Below are 20,983 nucleotides of genomic sequence, written 5' to 3'. Positions count from 1 at the left end.
TTATTTTTACACTACTTCCATTTTTAATCAATTTACTTTTCTATTAAATTTCCTTTTTTATTTAATTTCCAAATAGATCATTAAGGTATAGTGGTTTCTGGAATGAACTTCCATTTTTAATTTTCTGCAACTTCCATTTTTATTTTTATTTAACTTCCTGTTTTATTCAAGTTTCATTTCTACTCATCTTCCTTTTTTATTTAATTTCCAAATAGATCGTTAAGGTATAGTGGTTTCTGGATTGAACTTCCATTTTTAATTTTATGCAACTTTCATTTTTATTTTTATTCAACTTCCATTTTTATGCAATTTACTATTCTATTAAACTTCTTTTTTTATTTAATTTCCAAATAGATCGTTAAGGTATAATGATTTCTGGAATGAACTTCCACGTTTAATTTTCTGCAACCTCCATTTTTATTTTTATTTAACTTCCTTTTTTATTCAAGTTTCTTTTCTACTCAACTTCCTTTTTTATTTAATTTCCAAATAGATCGTTAAGGTATAGTGGTTTTTGAATTAAACTTCCTTTTTTAAGTTTATGCAACTTTAATTTTTATTGTTATTCAACTTCCATTTTAATTCAATTTACTTTCCTATTAAACTTCCTTTTTTATTTAATTTCCAAATAGATCGCTAAGGTAAAGTGGTTTCTGGATTGAACTTCCATTTTTAATTTTGTACAACTTTCATTTTTATTTATATTATACTTCCATTTTTATTCAATTTACTTTTCCATTGAACTTCCTTTTTTATTTAATTTCCAAATAGATCGTTAAGGTATAGTGGTTTCTGGAATGAACTTCCATTTTTATTTATATTTAACTTCCTTTTTTATTCAAGATTCTTTTCTACTCAACTTCCTTTTTTATTTAATTTCCAAATAGATCGTTAAGGTATAATGGTTTTTGGATTTAACTTCCGTTTTTAATTTTATGCAACTTTCATTGTTATTTTTATTGAACTTCCATTTTTATTCAATTTACTTTTCTATTAAACTTCCTTTTTTATTTAATTTCCAAATAGATCGCTAAGGTATAGTGGTTTTTGGATTGAACTTGCATATTTAATTTTCTGCAACTTTCATTTTTATTTTTATTCTACTTCCATTTTAATTCAATTTACTTTTCTATTAAACTTCATTTTTTATATAATTTCCAAATAGATCGTTAAGGTATAGTGGTTTCTGGATTGAACTTCCATATTTAATTTTCTGCAACTTTCATTTTTATTTTTATTCTACTTCCATTTTAATTCAATTTACTTTCCTATTAAACTTCCTTTTTTATTTAATTTCCAGGCAGATCGTTAAGTTATAGTGGTTTCTGGATAGAACTTCCATTTTTAATTTTATGCAACTTTCATTTTTATTTTTACACTACTTCCATTTTTAATCAATTTACTTTTCTATTAAATTTCCTTTTTTATTTAATTTCCAAATAGATCATTAAGGTATAATGGTTTCTGGAATGAACTTGCATTTTTAATTTTCTGCAACTTTCATTTTTATTTTTATTTAACTTCTTTTTTTATTCAAGTTTCATTTCTACTAAACTTCCTTTTTTATTTAATTTCCAAATAGATCGTTAAGGTATAGTGGTTTCTGGATTGAACTTCCATTTTTAATTTTATGCAACTTTCATATAGCGACCCTGGTTTTTTTCCATTTGATCATTGTATCCGGACTTAGGTTCCGTTTATTCTGTCATTGTATAATTGTTGTTGTCGTCCTCTATTTTCTCATTTGGAGTTATAGGATGTGTTGGGCAGGTTTGTTTCAGGTTGGTTGGGTTCGTAAACCAAGTGTTGCTGTCCAGTTTTTGGGTTGGTCGCTCGAGCCAGGGCTTGGTCGCTCGAGCGAGGGTTGTATTTTGTGTCTTTTGGCTCGATCCAGCTTTTCTTCGCTCGAGCGAGCGACTGCGTCTGGTATAGACCTGAGGGCAGGGCTTATTCGCTCGAGCGAGATTTTCTTCGCTCGAGCGAGCGAGGTGTATGTTTTCGAGTTCCTTGCTCGAGCGAGCATTCTGTCGCTCGAGCGTGCTCCAGGGTTGCAGACCTGAGGCATTGCATTCTTGGCTCGAGCGAGATTTTCTTCGCTCGAGCGAGGTTTTCGTGTGTCTGGTCGCTCGAGCGATCAAGTCTTCGCTCGAGCATGTTCAGTTTATATACGCAGCAGCGGGTTTTGATCAGTCTTTTTCATCTTCTTTTTGATTCCAAACCCTAGGTCCGACTTCTCTCTCTCCCTACTCACCTTCTCTCTTAGGTTTGATCTATTCAGAGTGTGTTTCTACCCTAGTTGCTTTATTAAAAAGATAGAGTGAGTCGAGGGCTTCCATTTAATCTGAACATTTGGCGATTTGGAGCACATTGGTGTTTGGGTATTCATCTCTGTCTTCTCCATTTGGGTTATTTTCTTCGAGGTAGGGATTTCCTACTCCATCTTATAAGTTTTGTTCTAAGTTTTGGTATTTTGATATGTTGGGGGTACTTTGGTAATTTTGGGAAAAACCCTAGTTGTATTAATAAATTAATTTGTATAATTAATTTAAGGGAATTGGGGAATTTGGTTAAATTCATGAAATTGAGAAATTCATTGATTAAATGGTGTAGTTGGATAATTTAAATCACTCACCTATTGAATTGTTGATATATTTATTTCCAGTCTAGAAATAACTGTTTTGGGCTATCGGTGGAGGATAGTCGTGATTGTTGTAGACATTGCATGTGGATTAGGAATAACTGAAACTAATCACATTGGTTAAGTCATTAATTTTGACTATTGAAATAATACTGAAAATACGTGTATTGATTGAGCATTGCATTTGCATATTGTGTGGGAGGAGATAGGGGATGTACTCCACGGTTTAGGGGAAGATAGGGGATGGACCTCTAAACCGGATTTTTGTTTGGGAGAAGATAGGGGATGGACTCCATTAGCATCACTTTTATGTGTGCTTATTTATATTGAAGTGTTTTATTGATACAGCACTAAAATGTGTATCAAACTGGAAGTATGAAGTGTTTTGATTTGAGCCTGAGTCTCATCTGTTTGTTGACATTGGAAGAATGTGAATATGATATATATTGTACATTGTTGTAATTTTGGCCAGGTTCTGAACCATATTGATAATGTTGGAAAGTAAAACGTGTCATTGACATTAGTGTCATGAAACTGTATAATGATGTATTAATTATCTTGGTTAACCATCTATTGAATGCTATTGCTTTATTCAATGCTTATATTTGGTTTAGTATATTTTTGCTGGGCTGTGGCTCACCCTATATGGGAACATCATTTTCAGGTTGAGGTGATAAGCTACCTCCAAGAACTTAGCTTGGAAGGACTTGGATTTGAAGACTATTTTCAGTTATTTGTTTTTCATTGTTAGTACATGTAAACACTCAAGCCTAAGGCTTTATTTGTATTTGAGTTAGAACTCATACTTTTGTGTCCAAGTATTGGCTTGGAAAGATGTAAGCCTGTAGGGCATTTAATTTGGTGTTACATGTAATGTTTTTATTTGGTAATACTCTGACGAATTAATTAATAAAGTGTTTTCTTTAAATAATGCATGTCAATGATATATATAATGGGTTAATTTTGAGGGCGTGACAACATTTTTATTTTTATTCTACTTCCATTTTTATTCAATTTACTTTTCTATTAAACTTCTTTTTTTATTTAATTTCCAAATAGATCATTAAGGTATAGTGGTTTTTGGATTGAACTTCCAATTTTAATTTTATGCAACTTTCATTTTTATTTTTATTCAACTTCCATTTTTATTCAATTTAGTTTTCTATAAAACTTCCTTTTTATTTAATTTCCAAATAGATCATTAAGGTATAATGGTTTCTGGAATGAACTTCCATTTTTAATTTTCTGCAACTTCCATTTTTAATTTTATTTAACTTCCTGTTTTATTCAAGTTTCTTTTCTACTCAACTTCCTTTTTTTATTTAATTTCCAAATAGATCGTTAAGGTATTGTGGTTTTTGGATTGAACTTCCATTTTTAATTTTATGCAACTTTCATTTTTATTTTTATTCAACTTCCATTTTTATTCAATTTACTTTTCTATTAACCTTCCTTTTTTATTTAATTTCCAAATAGATCGTTAAGGTATAATGGTTTTTGGATTGAACTTCTATTTTTAATTTTATGCAACTTTCATTTTTAATTTTATTCAACTTCCATTTTTATTCAATTTAATTTTCTATTAAACTTCCTTTTTTATTAAATTTCCAAATAGATCGTTAAGGTATAGTGGTTTCTGGATTGAACTTCCATATTTAATTTTCTGCAACTTTCATTTTTATTTTTAGTCAACTTCCATTTTATGCAATTTACTTTTCTATTAAACTTCATTTTTTATTTAATTTCCAAATAGATCGTTAAGGTATAGTGGTTTCTGGATTGAACTTCCATATTTAATTTTCTGCAATTTTCATTTTTATTTTTATTCTACTTCCATTTTAATTCAATTTACTTTTCTATTAAACTTCATTTTTTATTCAATTTCCAAATAGATCGTTAAGGTATAGTGGTTTCTGGATTGAACTTCCATATTTAATTTTCTTCAACTTCCATTTTTATTTTTATTCAACTTCCATTTTTATTTAATTTACTTTTCTAGTAAACTTCCTTTTTTATTTAATTTCCAATTAGATCGTTAAGGTATAGTGGTTTCTGGAATTAACATCCATTTTTAATTTTCTGCAACTTCCATTTTTATTTTTATTTAACTTCCTTTTTTATTCAAGTCTCTTTTCTACTCAACTTCCTTTTTTATTTAATTTCCAAATACATGGTTAAGGTATAGTGGTTTTTGAATTGAACTTCCATTTTTAATTTTATGCAACTTTCATTTTTATTTTTGTTCAACTTCCGTTTTAATTCAATTTACTTTCCTATTAAACTACCTTTTTTATTTAATTTCCAAATAGATCGCGAAGGTATAGTGGTTTCTGGATTGAACTTCCATTTTTAATTTTATGCAACTTTCATTTTTATTTTTATTCTACTTCCATTTTTATTCAATTTACTTTTCTATTAAACGTCATTTTTTATTTAATTTCCAAATAGATCGTTAAGGTATAGCGGTTTCTGGATTCAACTTCCATATTTAATTTTCTGCAACTTCCATTTTTATTTTTATTCAACTTCCATTTTTATTTAATTTACTTTTCTATTAAACTTCCTTTTTTATTTAGTTTCCAAATAGACCGTTAAGGTATAGTGGTTTCTGGAATGAACATCCATTTTTAATTTTCTGCAACTGTCATTTTTATTCAATTTACTTTTCTATTAAACTTCCTTTTTTATTTAATTTCCAGGTAGATCGTTAAGGTATAGTGGTTTCTGCATTGAACTTCCATTTTTAATTTTATGCAACTTTCATTTTTATTTTTATTTTACTTCCATTTTTAATCAATTTACTTTTCTATTAAACTTCCTTTTTTATTTAATTTCCAAATAGATCGTTAAGGTATAGTGGTTTCTGGAATGAACTTCCATTTTTAATTTTCTGCAACTTCTATTTTTATTTTTATTTAACTTCCATTTTTATTCAAGATTCTTTTCTACTCAACTTCCTTTTTTATTAAATTTCCAAATAGATCGTTAAGGTATAATGGTTTTTGGATTGAACTTCCATTTTTAATTTTATGGAACTTTCATTTTTATTTTTATTCAACTTCCATTCTTATTCAATTTACTTTTCTATTAAACTTCCTTTTTTATTTAATTTCCAAATAGATCGCTAAGGTATAGTGGTTTCTGGATTGAATTTCCATTTTTAATTTTATGCAACTTTCATTTTTAATTTTATTCTACTTCCATTTTTATTCAATTTAATTTTCTATTAAACTTCCTTTTTTATTTAATTTCCAAATAGATCGTTAAGGTATAGTGATTTCTGGATTGAACTTCCATATTTAATTTTCTGCAACTTTCATTTTTATTTTTATTCTACTTCCATTTTAATTCAATTTACTTTTCTATTAAACTTCATTTTTTATATAATTTCCAAATAGATCGTTAAGGTATAGTGGTTTCTGGATTGAACTTCCATATTTAATTTTCAGCAACTTTCATTTTTATTTTTATTCTACTTCCATTTTAATTCAATTTACTTTCCTATTAAAATTCCTTTTTTATTTAATTTCCAGGTAGATCGTTAAGTTATAGTGGTTTCTGGATAGTACTTCCATTTTTAATTTTATGCAACTTTCATTTTTATTTTTACTCTACTTCCATTTTTAATCAATTTACTTTTCTATTAAAATTCATTTTTTATTTAATTTTCAAATAGATCATTAAGGTATAGTGGTTTCTGGAATGAACTTCCATTTTTAATTTTCTGCAACTTCCATTTTGATTTTTAATTAATTTCCTCTTTTATTCAAGTTTCATTTCTACTCAACTTCCTTTTTTATTTAATTTCCAAATAGATCGTTAAGGTATAGTGGTTTCTGGATTGAACTTTCATTTTTAATTTTATGCAACTTTCATTTTTATTTTTATTCAACTTCCATTTTTATTCAATTTACTATTCTATTAAACTTCCTTTTTTATTTAATTTCCAAAAAGATCGTTAAGGTATAATGGTTTCTGGAATGAACTTCCACGTTTAATTTTCTGCAACCTCCATTATTATTTTTATTTAACTTCCTTTTTTATTCAAGTTTCTTTTCTACTCAACTTCCCTTTTTATTTAATTTCCAAATAGATCGTTAAGGTATAGTGGTTTTTGAATTGAACTTCCTTTTTTAATTTTATGCAACTTTAATTTTTATTGTTATTCAACTTCCATTTTAATTCAATTTACTTTCCTATTAAACTTCCTTTTTTATTAAATTTCCAAATAGATCGTTAAGGTATAGTGGTTTCTGGATTGAACTTCCATTTTTAATTTTATACAACATTCATTTTTATTTATATTCTACTTCCATTTTTATTCAATTTACTTTTCCATTTAACTTCCTTTTTTATTTAATTTCCAAATAGATCGTTTAGGTATAGTGGTTTCTGGAATGAACTTCCATTTTTATTTTTATTTAACTTCCTTTTTTATTCAAGATTCTTTTCTACTCAACTTCCTTTTTTATTTAATTTCCAAATAGATCGTTAAGGTATAATGGTTTTTGGATTTAACTTCCATTTTTAATTTTATGTAACTTTCATTTTTATTTTTATTGAGCTTCCATTTTTATTCAATTTACTTTTCTATTAAACTTCCTTTTTTATTTAATTTCCAAATAGATCGTTAAGGTATAGTGGTTTCTGGATTGAACTTCCATATTTAATTTTCTGCAACTTTCATTTTTATTTTTATTCTACTTCCATTTTAATTCAATTTACTTTTCTATTAAACTTCATTTTTTATATAATTTCCAAATCGATCGTTAAGGTATAATGGTTTCTGGATTGAACTTCCATATTTAATTTTCTGCAACTTTCATTTTTATTTTTATTCTACTTCCATTTTAATTCAATTTACTTTCCTATTAAACTTCCTTTTTTATTTAATTTCCAGGCAGATCGTTAAGTTATAGTGGTTTCTGGATAGAACTTCCATTTTTAATTTTATGCAACTTTCATTTTTATTTTTACACTACATCCATTTTTAATCAATTTACTTTTCTATTAAACTTCCTTTTTTATTTAATTTCCAAATAGATCATTAAGGTATAATTGTTTCTAGAATGAATTTCCATTTTTAATTTTCTGCGACTTGCATTTTTATTTTTATTTAACTTCCTGTTTTATTCAAGTTTCATTTCTACTAAACTTCCTTTTTTATTTAATTTTCAAATAGATCGTTAAGGTATAGTGGTTTCTGGATTGAACTTCCTTTTTTAATTTTATGCAACTTTCATTTTTATTTTTATTCTACTTCCATTTTTATTCAATTTACTTTTCTATTAAACTTCCTTTTTTATTTAATTTCCAAATAGATCGTTAAGGTATAGTGGTTTCTGGATTGAACTTCCATTTTTAATTTTCTGCAACTTTCATTTTTATTTTTATTCTACTTCCATTTTTATTCAATTTATTTTTCTATTAAACTTCATTTTTTGTTTACTTTCCAAATAGATCGTTAAGGTATAGTGGTATCTGGATTGAACTTCCATATTTAATTTTCTGCAACTTTCATTTTTATTTTCAGTCTACTTCGATTTTAATTCAATTTACTTTCCTATTAAACTTCCTTTTTTATTTAATTTCCAGGCAGATCGTTAAGTTATAGTGGTTTCTGGATAGAACTTCCATTTTTAATTTTATGCAACTTTCATTTTTATTTTTACACTACTTCCATTTTTAATCAATTTACTTTTCTATTAAACTTCCTTTTTTATTTAATTTCCAAATAGATCATTAAGGTATAATTGTTTCTGGAATGAACTTCCATTTTTATTTTTATTTAACTTCCTGTTTTATTCAAGTTTCATTTCTACTCAACTTCCTTTTTATTTAATTTCCAAATAGATCGTTAAGGTATAGTGCTTTCTGGATTGAACTTCCATTTTTAATTTTATGCAACTTTCATTTTTATTTTTATTCTACTTCCATTTTTATTCAATTTTCTTTTCTATTAAACTTCCTTTTTTATTTAATTTCCTAATAGATCGTTAAGGTATAGTGGTTTCTGGATTGAATTTCCATTTTTAATTTTCTGCAACTTTCATTTTTATTTTTATTCTACTTCCATTTTAATTCAATTTACTTTTCTATTAAACTTCATTTTTTATTTAATTTCCAAATAGATCGTTAAGGTTTAGTGGTTTCTGGATTGAACTTCCATATTTAATTTTCTGCAACTTTCATTTTTGTTTTTATTCTACTTCTATAGCGACCCCGGTCTTTTCTCTTTAGATTATTGTATCCGGACTTAGGTTCCGTGGATCCTGTCATTACTTATTGGTTGTTGTTGTCCTTTAATCTCTTAGTATTTGAATTATATGTTGTGTTGGGCGGGTCTGTTTCAGGTTGGTTGATTGTTGATGCCAATAGGTGATGCCCAGATTTTGGCCTTCACGCTCGAGCGGAGGTTTTAACGCTCGAGCGGGCCCTTCGTTGTTGCTTCTCCGCTCGAGCGGGAGTTTTGACGCTCGAGCGGGATTTTCCATCTCCCAGTATTTGGCTCTGCAGTTCTTCCGCTCGAGCGTTAGTTTTTACGCTCGAGCGTGATCCCTTGTTTTTGCTTCTCCGCTCGAGCGGGGAGTTTGACGCTCGAGCGGGTGCAGCGCCTGCAAAACTTCTGAAAGGGTGCAATCGACGCTCGAGCGGCTTTCTTCACGCTCGAGCATGATTCTGTGTCTTACGCTCGAGCGGGGATTTCTACGCTCGAGCGTAGAGTCGACTACATCAGTCCGTGATTTCACTTTTCTGATCACTTTTTGACCTACCTTTTCATCTCTTAACTTTTAAAAACCGCCCCTTGAGAGTCTCTCTCTCTACTCTTACCTTCTCTCCAAGATTTGATCTATTTCCGGTGGTCTTCTACCCTAGTTCCTTTGGAAGAAAGGTAGAGCTTCATGAGATCTTTCTTTTAATCTGAAAAAAGAGAGGATTTGGAGCACTTTGGATTTTGGGTCATCATCTCCATCTTCTCTATTTTAGTTGTGATCTTCAAGGTAGGGATTTCCTACTCTATTCTATAAGCTTTGTTCTAAGTTTTGGTATTTTAAGATGTTGAGGTCACTTAGATAATTTTGGGAAAAACCCTAGTTGTATTAATTAATTAATTTGTAAAATTAATTTAAGGGAATTGGGGAATTTGGTTAAATTCATGAAATTGATGAATTCATAGATTAAATGGTGTAGTTGGATGATTTAAATCACTCACCTATTAAATTGTTGATATATTTATTTCCAGTCTAGAAATAACTGTTTTGGGCTATCGGTGGAGGATAGTCATGATTGTTGTAGACATTGCATGTGGATTAGGAATAACTGAAACTAATCACATTGGTTAAGTCATTAATTTGACTATTGAATTAATACTGAAAATACGTGTATTGGTTGAGCATTGCATTTGCATATTGTGTGGGAGGAGATAGGGGATGTACTCCACGGTTTAGGGGAAGATAGGGGATGGACCTCTAAACCGGATTTTTGTTTGGGAGGAGATAGGGGATGGACTCCATTAGCACCATTTTTATGTGTGCTTATTATATTGAAGTGTTTTTACATGATTATTGATACAGCACTAAAATGTGTATCAAATGGGAAGTATGAAGTGTTTTGATATGAGCATGAGTCTCATTTGTTTTGTTGATATTGGAAGTAATGTGATTATGTTATATAATTCACTGTTGTAAGTTTGGCCAGGTTCTGAGCCATGTTGATAATAATGGAAAGTGAAATGTGTCTTAGACATTAGTGTTATGAGACTGTTTAATAATAAAATAGATTATCTTGATTAACCATCTATTGAATGCTATAGCTTTATTCAATGCTTATATTTGGTTTAGTATTTTTCTACTGGGCTGTGGCTCACCCTTTATGGGAACATCATTTTCAGGTTCAGGTGATAAGCTACCTCCACGGACTTAGCCTGGAAGGATTTGATGTTTGGGATGTTGAAGACTTGTCTTTAGTTATATGTTTTATTTTGTTATTTTTGGGATTTCATGTAAACATTCAAGCCTAGGGCTTAACTTGTAAATGAGTTAGTACTCATCCTTTTTGTGTCCAAGTGTTAGCTTGGAAAGATGTAAGCCCTTAGGGCATTTATTTTGATGTTGCAGGATGTTACAAGTAAAGTCTGTCAATAAGAATACTCTGATGACTAACTCAAATGATTCATTTTCTTTTATAAATGCATGTTAATGTTATGGTTATTATGGGTTTATTTTGAGGGCGTTACAACTTGGTATCAGAGCGTACCGGGTTTGAATACTTTGGGTACGTGGGAAGTGATTAGTATCACAATGGGTTCGTCTCGTTTGATAGAGACTTAGTGTAACGTTATATGCTTATATGATAACATGTTTATGTGATTATGTGGGTATGGAATGTAGTTTCTAGGATGTTGATTGGACCCTTGAGTTCTAGTAGTCTTGTTGGAAAGGCACTTGATCACTGCTGCTTCCAACCGGAACTATAGTAACGCATTGGGACTATCATTATCCGGGAATGAAATTCGTAGGTGCTTATGTGATTATGTGCTTACGTGGAATGAATTATTGTTGTCCATTGTATTAGGACGCGAGTGTTTAGCTTTGGCACATTTATGAATGTGCTAATGTCTTTGTTTCCTTTATTAGGATGTCAGGACGAGGACGAGGACGCGGTAGGCGTGGTAGGCCGGGTAGGCAGGAGGTGCCTGTGCCAGAGGAGATTCCGATAGTTCAGGAGGGAATTGGCCAGGCCAATGTGGCCGAGCCAGTAGGCCAGCAGGCTTTGGGCGCTTTAGCTCGAGAGATAGCGGGGGCATTCAGGGAGTCAATAGGCATTCTCAGAGCTGAGAATCAAGCTCAGGCTGGTATTGCGGATGCAGGACCTTCCTTTCTGAAGAGGGAGTTCTTCCGGTCCAATCCGGATGAATTTGTGGGTGATCCTAAAGAGCCGCTTAAGGCGGATGAATGGCTCGAACAGACAGCGAAGACGTTTGAGATGCTTGGCATCGAAGACGAGGGGTTGAAAGTGACCTTGGCATCTTTCCAGTTGAAGGGGGATGCGGGTCAGTGGTGGAAGTTTACTAAGGGCCGTATAGGAGGTACGTGGGAGGCTTTTGTGAATGCTTTCCAGGAGAAGTTTTTATCTCCGGCAGTTAGGGAGAAGCTGCGAGACCAGTTTTGTCAGCTTAAGCAGTCGAGTTCTTCTGTGGCCGAGTTTGAGGCTGCATTTACTAGTTTATCCAGGTTTGCACCTGAATTGGTGGCGTCTGAGGAACGCCGCTGTATTGAGTTTGAGAAGAAGTTGAGGCGTGGCCTCAAGCTGAGAGTTGGGGGAACTATGATTCGGGATTATGGGCGTATGGTTGATGCTGCAGCCCATATGGAGATCATGATGCAAGAGGAGGAGGAAGGGCAGAAGGGCTCCAAGAGGAGTCAGGATAGTCAGAGTGATGGTAGGAGACAGAAGGGTTTTAATCCCCAGCAGTCTCATGGTAGCTTTTCGAGATCGACTTTTCCTGTACCGAGTGCTAGTTCGGGGAAAGGCAGTCAGGGAGACATTACCTGTTTCAAGTGTGGCCAGTTGGGCCACAAGTCTCCAGTTTGTCCTCAGAGGGGAGGAGTTCAGAGAGCAGCATCTTCTTCGGCTCGATCTCAGAGCCAGAATCAGGGTAGAGGTCAGCCACTCTCGTGTTATCAGTGTGGTCAGCCAGGGCATATGAAGAGGTATTGCCCCCAGTTGGGTGGCACACCTGGTGCATCTGGTTTGAGGCAGATTCAGGGTCAACAGCCAGCTCAGTCGGGTCAGGCCTCGAGGGCTAATCGGGGGGCTTCATCGTCTCAGTCGGTGCAGCAATCTTATGCTCCTAGGGGTGAGCAGGTTGATCAGAGGTCATCTGGGCGCGTGTATGCTGTTACCGCGCAGGATCTTGTACCGGCTCCATCTGTTGTGAGAGGTACTTTCTTGTTTTGCAACTCGGTTGCTAATGTTTTGATTGATACGGGTGCATCTCATTCTTTTGTGTCTGCTGCATTTGCATCTGTTTTGGAGTTGGAGTTAGCACAGTTGGCATCTCCTATTTGTGTAGTGTCGCCTCTTGGGGGTGAATTGATTTTGAAACACGGTGTTAGGGGTTGTGATATAGAGGTTGATTACCATAGAATCCCATTTTCTTTTGTAGTTATGCCTATGAGAGGTTTCGATGTTATTTTGGGTATGGACTGGTTATCGTCATACCGGGCAGTTATTGATTGCTACCGCCAGAGGGTCACTTGTTGTACCGTGAGCGGAGAGTATTTTCATTTTCTGGGGGACCGGGTTGGTGATGTGTTACCACCGGGGTATGTTCGACGAGGAAGGAGTGAGCTTAGTGGGCTACTTGCTAACCTTTTGATTAGTGAGGATGATGAGACCCAGGTTGTGTTGCCAAGTGTGGTTTGTGAGTACTCGGACGTCTTTCCCGAGGATCTTGTTGGTTTGCCACCGCATCGAGAGATTGAATTCTCTATTGACCTAATGCCCGGCACGGCGCCGATTTCTATGTCACCTTATCGTTTTGCCCCAGCCGAGTTAGTTGAGTTGAAGATCCAACTCCAGGAGTTACTAGACAAGGGTTTTATACGCCCTAGTGTTTCGCCGTGGGGAGCACCGGCCCTCTTTGTTAAAAAGAAAGGTGGTGCTTTGAGACTTTGCATAGATTATCGGAAATTGAATCGGGCTACGGTTAAGAATAAGTACCCTATGCCTCGTATCGATGACCTGTTTGACCAGTTGAAGGGTTCCCGTTGTTTCTCAAAGATAGACTTGAGATCGGGTTACCACCAGTTGAGGGTCAGGGAAGAGGATATTCCGAAGACGGCATTCCGTACGCGGTATGGCCATTATGAGTTTTTGGTAATGCCATTCGGGCTCACCAATGCACCGGCAGTCTTTATGGACTTGATGAACCGGATCTTCCGGGAATTCTTGGATCAGTTTGTAGTCGTTTTTGTGGACGACATCCTTATCTATTCGCCTTCTGAGGAGGAGCACGAGGCACACTTGAGGGTGGTGCTTGAGTTACTTAGAGCCCATAGGCTGTATGCCAAGTTTGGGAAGTGTGAGTTCTGGCTGAGAGAAGTCAAATTCTTAGGCCATGTAGTATCCGGTGAAGGAGTGTCTGTTGATACATCCAAGGTAGAGGCAGTGCAAGATTGGGCACAGCCTAAGAGTGTGTTTGAGATCCGCAGTTTCCTGGGGTTAGCTGGGTATTACCGTCGGTTTGTGAAAGACTTCTCCAGGTTAGCATCACCGTTGACTAGACTGACTCGGAAGGGAGTTAAATTTGTATGGAGTGAGACTTGTGAAAAGTCGTTTCAGGAGTTGAAAGTTAGACTGACTACCGCTCCAGTATTGATTATTCCAGAGAGAGGGTTGGGTTATGCAGTCTATTGTGACGCCTCACGAGAGGGTCTGGGTTGTGTATTAATGCAAGAAGGGAAAGTAGTTGCCTATGGTTCACGTCAGTTGAAAATTCACGAGCAGAATTACCCTACGCATGATCTAGAGTTAGCAGCTGTGATATTTGCCTTGAAGGTTTGGAGGCATTATCTTTATGGTGAGAGATTTGAGGTATTCTCGGATCATAAGAGTCTGAAATATTTGTTTACACAGAAAGACTTGAACTTGAGGCAGAGGAGGTGGATGGAGTTCATAGAGGATTATGACTTTGAATTGCATTATCATCCGGGAAAGGCCAATGTGGTGGCCGACGCCCTTAGCAGGAAACCTGTTGGTGACATAGCTAGTATAGCCATCCGAGAGTGGGAGATGTTAGGTGCACTTGGAGAGTTTGATTTGCTTCTGGGCGAATCCGTTGAGGCTGCGGCCTTGTTTTCTGTTGTTGCACAACCTACACTTGTGACTCGAGTGTTAGAGGCTCAGAGGGGCGACCTTAAGATAGAATCCCTCCGTGAGAAGATTTCTGGTGGGAAGGTTGAGAAAGGTTTGACGGTGTATCCCGACCTGAGTGTGAGATACCGAGACCGTCTATTTGTGCCGGAGTCTCATCGAGAGGAGGTACTCCGAGAGTTTCATCATTCACGCCTTGCGGTGCATCCGGGAGGTACTAAGATGTATCGGGATTTGGGTCGCCAGTTTTGGTGGCGGGGTATGAAGAGAGATGTGGCAGCTTTCGTATCTAAGTGCCTTACTTGTCAGCAAGTGAAGGCCGAACATCAGAGGCCAGCGGGTTTGTTGCAACCCTTGCCTATTGCCGAGTGGAAGTGGGAACATGTCACTATGGACTTCGTTGTGGGTCTTCCGAGGACTCAACGGGGTAGTGATGCTATTTGGGTAGTTGTGGACCGGTTGACTAAGTCGGCGCATTTTATTCCTATGCGTGTTAAAGATTCAGTTGATCATCTGGCCGATTTATATATTCGGGACATAGTGAGGTTACACGGGGTTCCAGTGACGATCGTTTCAGATAGAGATCCTCGTTTTACTGCCAGGTTGTGGCAGAGCTTGCAGAGTGCCTTAGGCACTAAGTTGACCTTTAGCACAGCTTATCATCCTCAGACTGACGGGCAGTCCGAGCGTACTATTCAGATCCTTGAGGATATGCTTCGGGGTTGTGTTCTTGACTTTGGTGGGTCGTGGGAGAGGCACTTGCCTTTGGTGGAGTTTGCCTACAACAACAGCTTCCAGTCTAGTATCGGTATGGCACCGTTTGAGGCCTTATACGGCCGACCGTGTAGGTCTCCTGTTTGTTGGGCCGAGGTGGGTGATGCACCTCTGTTGGGTCCGGAGTTAGTGAGGGAAACGACGGAGAAGGTTGAGCTTATCCGTAAGAGGCTTGTTACAGCCCAGAGTCGTCAGAAATCTTACGCCGACCGTAGGAGAAGACCTTTGGTGTTTGAGGTGAGTGATCACGTCTTTTTGAAGATATCACCAAGACGGGGATTGATGAGGTTTGGGAAGAGCGGGAAGTTGTCCCCTCGATTCATTGGTCCTTTTGAGATCCTTGAGAGGATTGGTGAGACTGCTTATCGTTTAGCTTTGCCGCCGCAGTTATCCGGAGTACATGACGTGTTTCATGTGAGTATGCTTCGGAAGTATGAGCCGGATCCATCACATGTATTGGATTGGACCGATTTAGTAGTTGATGAGGATGTCTCGTATGAAGAGAGACCGGTTAGGGTCTTGGATAAGCGGGATCAAGTCTTGCGAGGCAAGACCATTCCTTTGGTGAAAGTTTTGTGGAAACATCACGGGGTGGAGGAAGCCACATGGGAACGTGAGTTGGAAGTCCGCGAGAAATATCCGGACATGTTTAATGATTTGTAATCTTGTAGTTAGATTTTGTAATATTGTCAAACCTTAAAGCTTTTTATATATGTCTTAAGCTGTAAAACATTTAGAATGTTTTGGTTAATGGAAATATTTTGGAACTTACCTCGAAATGGAAGTTTAATGGAACATTGTATATATTGAATATATTGAAAATTGTTGAAATTGAAAGAAAATTGCATTGTGTTAATGCAGGTTGAAATATATGTTTGTTTTGCATATTGTGGCATGCCTCTTAGTTGAGAGATGGAATGGCCAGTGTTGGGTCAAGTTGTTTATTATTGAGTTAACATATTGTTGGAATTTGAGAAAACTTGTTTTTTAAAAAAAAACCTTGTGCTTAATTTCGGGGACGAAATTCTTTTAAGGGGGGGAGGTTATAGCGACCCCGGTCTTTTCTCTTTAGATTATTGTATCCGGACTTAGGTTCCGTGGATCCTGTCATTACTTATTGGTTGTTGTTGTCCTTTAATCTCTTAGTATTTGAATTATAGGTTGTGTTGGGCGGGTCTGTTTCAGGTTGGTTGATTGTTGATGCCAATAGGTGATGCCCAGATTTTGGCCTTCACGCTCGAGCGGAGGTTTTAACGCTCGAGCGGGCCCTTCGTTGTTGCTTCTCCGCTCGAGCGGGAGTTTTGACGCTCGAGCGGGATTTTCCATCTCCCAGTATTTGGCTCTGCAGTTCTTCCGCTCGAGCGTTAGTTTTTACGCTCGAGCGTGATCCCTTGTTTTTGCTTCTCCGCTCGAGCGGGGAGTTTGACGCTCGAGCGGGTGCAGCGCCTGCAAAACTTCTGAAAGGGTGCAATCGACGCTCGAGCGGCTTTCTTCACGCTCGAGCATGATTCTGTGTCTTACGCTCGAGCGGGGATTTCTACGCTCGAGCGTAGAGTCGACTACATCAGTCCGTGATTTCACTTTTCTGATCACTTTTTGACCTACCTTTTCATCTCTTAACTTTTAAAAACCGCCCCTTGAGAGTCTCTCTCTCTACTCTTACCTTCTCTCCAAGATTTGATCTATTTCCGGTGGTCTTCTACCCTAGTTCCTTTGGAAGAAAGGTAGAGCTTCATGAGATCTTTCTTTTAATCTGAAAAAAGAGAGGATTTGGAGCACTTTGGATTTTGGGTCATCATCTCCATCTTCTCTATTTTAGTTGTGATCTTCAAGGTAGGGATTTCCTACTCTATTCTATAAGCTTTGTTCTAAGTTTTGGTATTTTAAGATGTTGAGGTCACTTAGATAATTTTGGGAAAAACCCTAGTTGTATTAATTAATTAATTTGTAAAATTAATTTAAGGGAATTGGGAAATTTGGTTAAATTCATGAAATTGATGAATTCATAGATTAAATGGTGTAGTTGGATGATTTAAATCACTCACCTATTAAATTGTTGATATATTTATTTCCAGTCTAGAAATAACTGTTTTGGGCTATCGGTGGAGGATAGTCATGATTGTTGTAGACATTGCATGTGGATTAGGAATAACTGAAACTAATCACATTGGTTAAGTCATTAATTTGACTATTGAATTAATACTGAAAATACGTGTATTGGTTGAGCATTGCATTTGCATATTGTGTGGGAGGAGATAGGGGATGTACTCCACGGTTTAGGGGAAGATAGGGGATGGACCTCTAAACCGGATTTTTGTTTGGGAGGAGATAGGGGATGGACTCCATTAGCACCATTTTTATGTGTGCTTATTATATTGAAGTGTTTTTACATGATTATTGATACAGCACTAAAATGTGTATCAAATGGGAAGTATGAAGTGTTTTGATATGAGCATGAGTCTCATTTGTTTTGTTGATATTGGAAGTAATGTGATTATGTTATATAATTCACTGTTGTAAGTTTGGCCAGGTTCTGAGCCATGTTGATAATAATGGAAAGTGAAATGTGTCTTAGACATTAGTGTTATGAGACTGTTTAATAATAAAATAGATTATCTTGATTAACCATCTATTGAATGCTATAGCTTTATTCAATGCTTATATTTGGTTTAGTATTTTTCTACTGGGCTGTGGCTCACCCTTTATGGGAACATCATTTTCAGGTTCAGGTGATAAGCTACCTCCACGGACTTAGCCTGGAAGGATTTGATGTTTGGGATGTTGAAGACTTGTCTTTAGTTATATGTTTTATTTTGTTATTTTTGGGATTTCATGTAAACATTCAAGCCTAGGGCTTAACTTGTAAATGAGTTAGTACTCATCCTTTTTGTGTCCAAGTGTTAGCTTGGAAAGATGTAAGCCCTTAGGGCATTTATTTTGATGTTGCAGGATGTTACAAGTAAAGTCTGTCAATAAGAATACTCTGATGACTAACTCAAATGATTCATTTTCTTTTATAAATGCATGTTAATGTTATGGTTATTATGGGTTTATTTTGAGGGCGTTACAACTTCCATTTTAATTCAATTTACTTTCCTATTAAACTTCATTTTTTATTTAATTTCCAGGCAGATCGTTAAGTTATAGTGGTTTCTGGATAGTACTTCCATTTTTAATTTTATGCAACTTTCATTTTTATTTTTACACTACTTCCATTTTTAATCAATTTACTTTTCAATTAAATTTCATTTTTTATTTAATTTTCAAATAGATCATTAAGGTATAGTGGTTTCTGGAATGAACTTCCATTTTTAATTTTCTGCAACTTCCATTTTGATTTTTATTTAATTTCCTCTTTTATTCAAGTTTCATTTCTACTCAACTTCCTTTTTTATTTAATTTCCAAATAGATCGTTAAGGTATATTGGTTTCTGGATTGAACTTCCATTTTTAATTTTCTGCAACTTTCATTTTTATTTTTATTCAACTTCCATTTTTATTCAATTTACTATTCTATTAAACTTCCTTTTTTATTTAATTTCCAAAAAGATCGTTAAGGTATAATGGTTTCTGGAATGAACTTCCACGTTTAATTTTCTGCAACCTCCATTTTTATTTTTATTTAACTTCCTTTTTTATTCATGTTTCTTTTCTACTCAACTTCCTTTTTTATTTAATTTCCAAATAGATCATTAAGGTATAGTGGTTTTTGAATTGAACTTCCTTTTTTAATTTTATGCAACTTTAGTTTTTATTGTTATTCAACTTCCATTTTAATTCAATTTACTTTCCTACTAAACTTACTTTTTTATTTAATTTCCAAATAGATTGCTAAGGTATAGTGGTTTCTGGATTGAACTTCCATTTTTCATTTTATACAACTTTTATTTTTATTTATATTCTACTTCCACTTTTATTCAATTTACTTTTCCATTTAACTTCCTTTTTTATTTAATTTCCAAATAGATCGTTAAGGTATAGTGGTTTCTGGAATGAACTTCCATTTTTATTTTTATTTAACTTCCTTTTTTATTCAAGAATCTTTTCTACTCAACTTCCTTTTTTATTTAATTTCCAAATAGATCGTTAAGGTATAATGGTTTTTGGATTTAACTTCCAGTTTTAATTTTATGCAACTTTCATTTTTATTTTTATTCAACTTCCATTTTTATTCAATTTACTTTTCTATTAAACATCCTTTTTTATTTAATTTCCAAATAGATCGCTAAGTTATAGTGGTTTCTGGATTGAACTTCCATATTTAATTTTCTGCAACTTTCATTTTTATTTTTATTCTACTTCCATTTTAATTCAATTTACTTTCCTATTAAACTTCCTTTTTTCTTTAATTTCCTGGCAGATCGTTAAGTTATACTGGTTTCTGGATAGAACTTCCATTTTTAATTTTATGCAACTTCATTTTTATTTTTACACTACTTCCATTTTTAATCAATTTACTTTTCTATTAAACTTCCTTTTTTATTTAATTTCCAAATAGATCATTAAGGTATAATTGTTTCTGGAATGAACTTCCATTTTTAATTTTCTGCAACTTCCATTTTAATTTTTATTTAACTTCCAGTTTTATTCAAGTTTCATTTCTACTAAACTTCCTTTTTTATTTAATTTCCAAATAGATCGTTAAGGTATAGTGGTTTCTGGATTGAACTTCCATTTTTAATTTTATGCATATTCTACTTTTTGGATTGAACTTCCTTTTTCAATTTTATGGAACTTTCATTTTTTTTTTATTCAACTTCCATTTTTATTCAATTTACTTTTCTATTAAACTTCTTTTTTTATTTAATTTCCAAATAGATCGCTAAGGTATAGTGGTTTCTGGATTGAACTTCCATTTCTAATTTTATGCAACTTTCATTTTTAATTTTATTCTACTTCCATTTTTTTTTCAATTTATTTTTCCATTAAACTTCCTTTTTTATTTAATTTCCAAATAGATCGTTAAGGTATAGTGGTTTCTGGATTGAACTTCCATTTTTAATTTTCTGCAACTTTCATTTTTATTTTTATTCTACTTCCATTTTAATTCAATTTACTTTTCTATTAAACTTCATTTTTTATTTAATTTCCAAATAGATCGTTAAGGTATAGTGGTTTCTGGATTGAACTTCCATATTTAATTTTCTACAACTTCCTTTTTTATTTTTATTCAACTTCCATTTTTATTTAATTTACTTTTCTATTAAACTTCCTTTTTTATTTAATTTCCAAATAGACCGTTAAAGTATAGTGGTTTCTGGAAGGAACATCCATTTTTAATTTTCTGCAACTGTCATTTTTATTCAATTTACTTTTCTATTAAACTTCATTTTTTATTTAATTTCCACGTAGATCGTTAAGGTATAGTGGTTTCTGCATTGAACTTCCATTTTAATTTTATTCAACTTTCATTTTTATTTTTATTTTGCTTCCATTTTTAATCAATTTACCTTTGTATTAAACTTCCTTTTTTATTTAATTTCCAAATAGATCGTTAAGGTATAGTGGTTTCTGGAATGAATTTCCATTTTTAATATTCTGGAACTTCCATTTTTATTTTTATTTAACTTCCTTTTTTATTCGAGATTCTTTTCTACTCAACTTCTTTTTTTATTTAATTTCCAAATAGATCGTTAAGGTATAATGGTTTTTGGATTGAACTTCCTTTTTCAATTTTATGGAACTTTCATTTTT

The sequence above is a fragment of the Camellia sinensis genome, unplaced genomic scaffold (assembly GCF_055761805.1).
Source record: "Camellia sinensis isolate YWXY unplaced genomic scaffold, ASM5576180v1 Unanchor1, whole genome shotgun sequence".
NCBI classification, from domain to species: domain Eukaryota; kingdom Viridiplantae; phylum Streptophyta; class Magnoliopsida; order Ericales; family Theaceae; genus Camellia; species Camellia sinensis.
Note: the sequence above shows the minus strand (reverse complement) of the source record.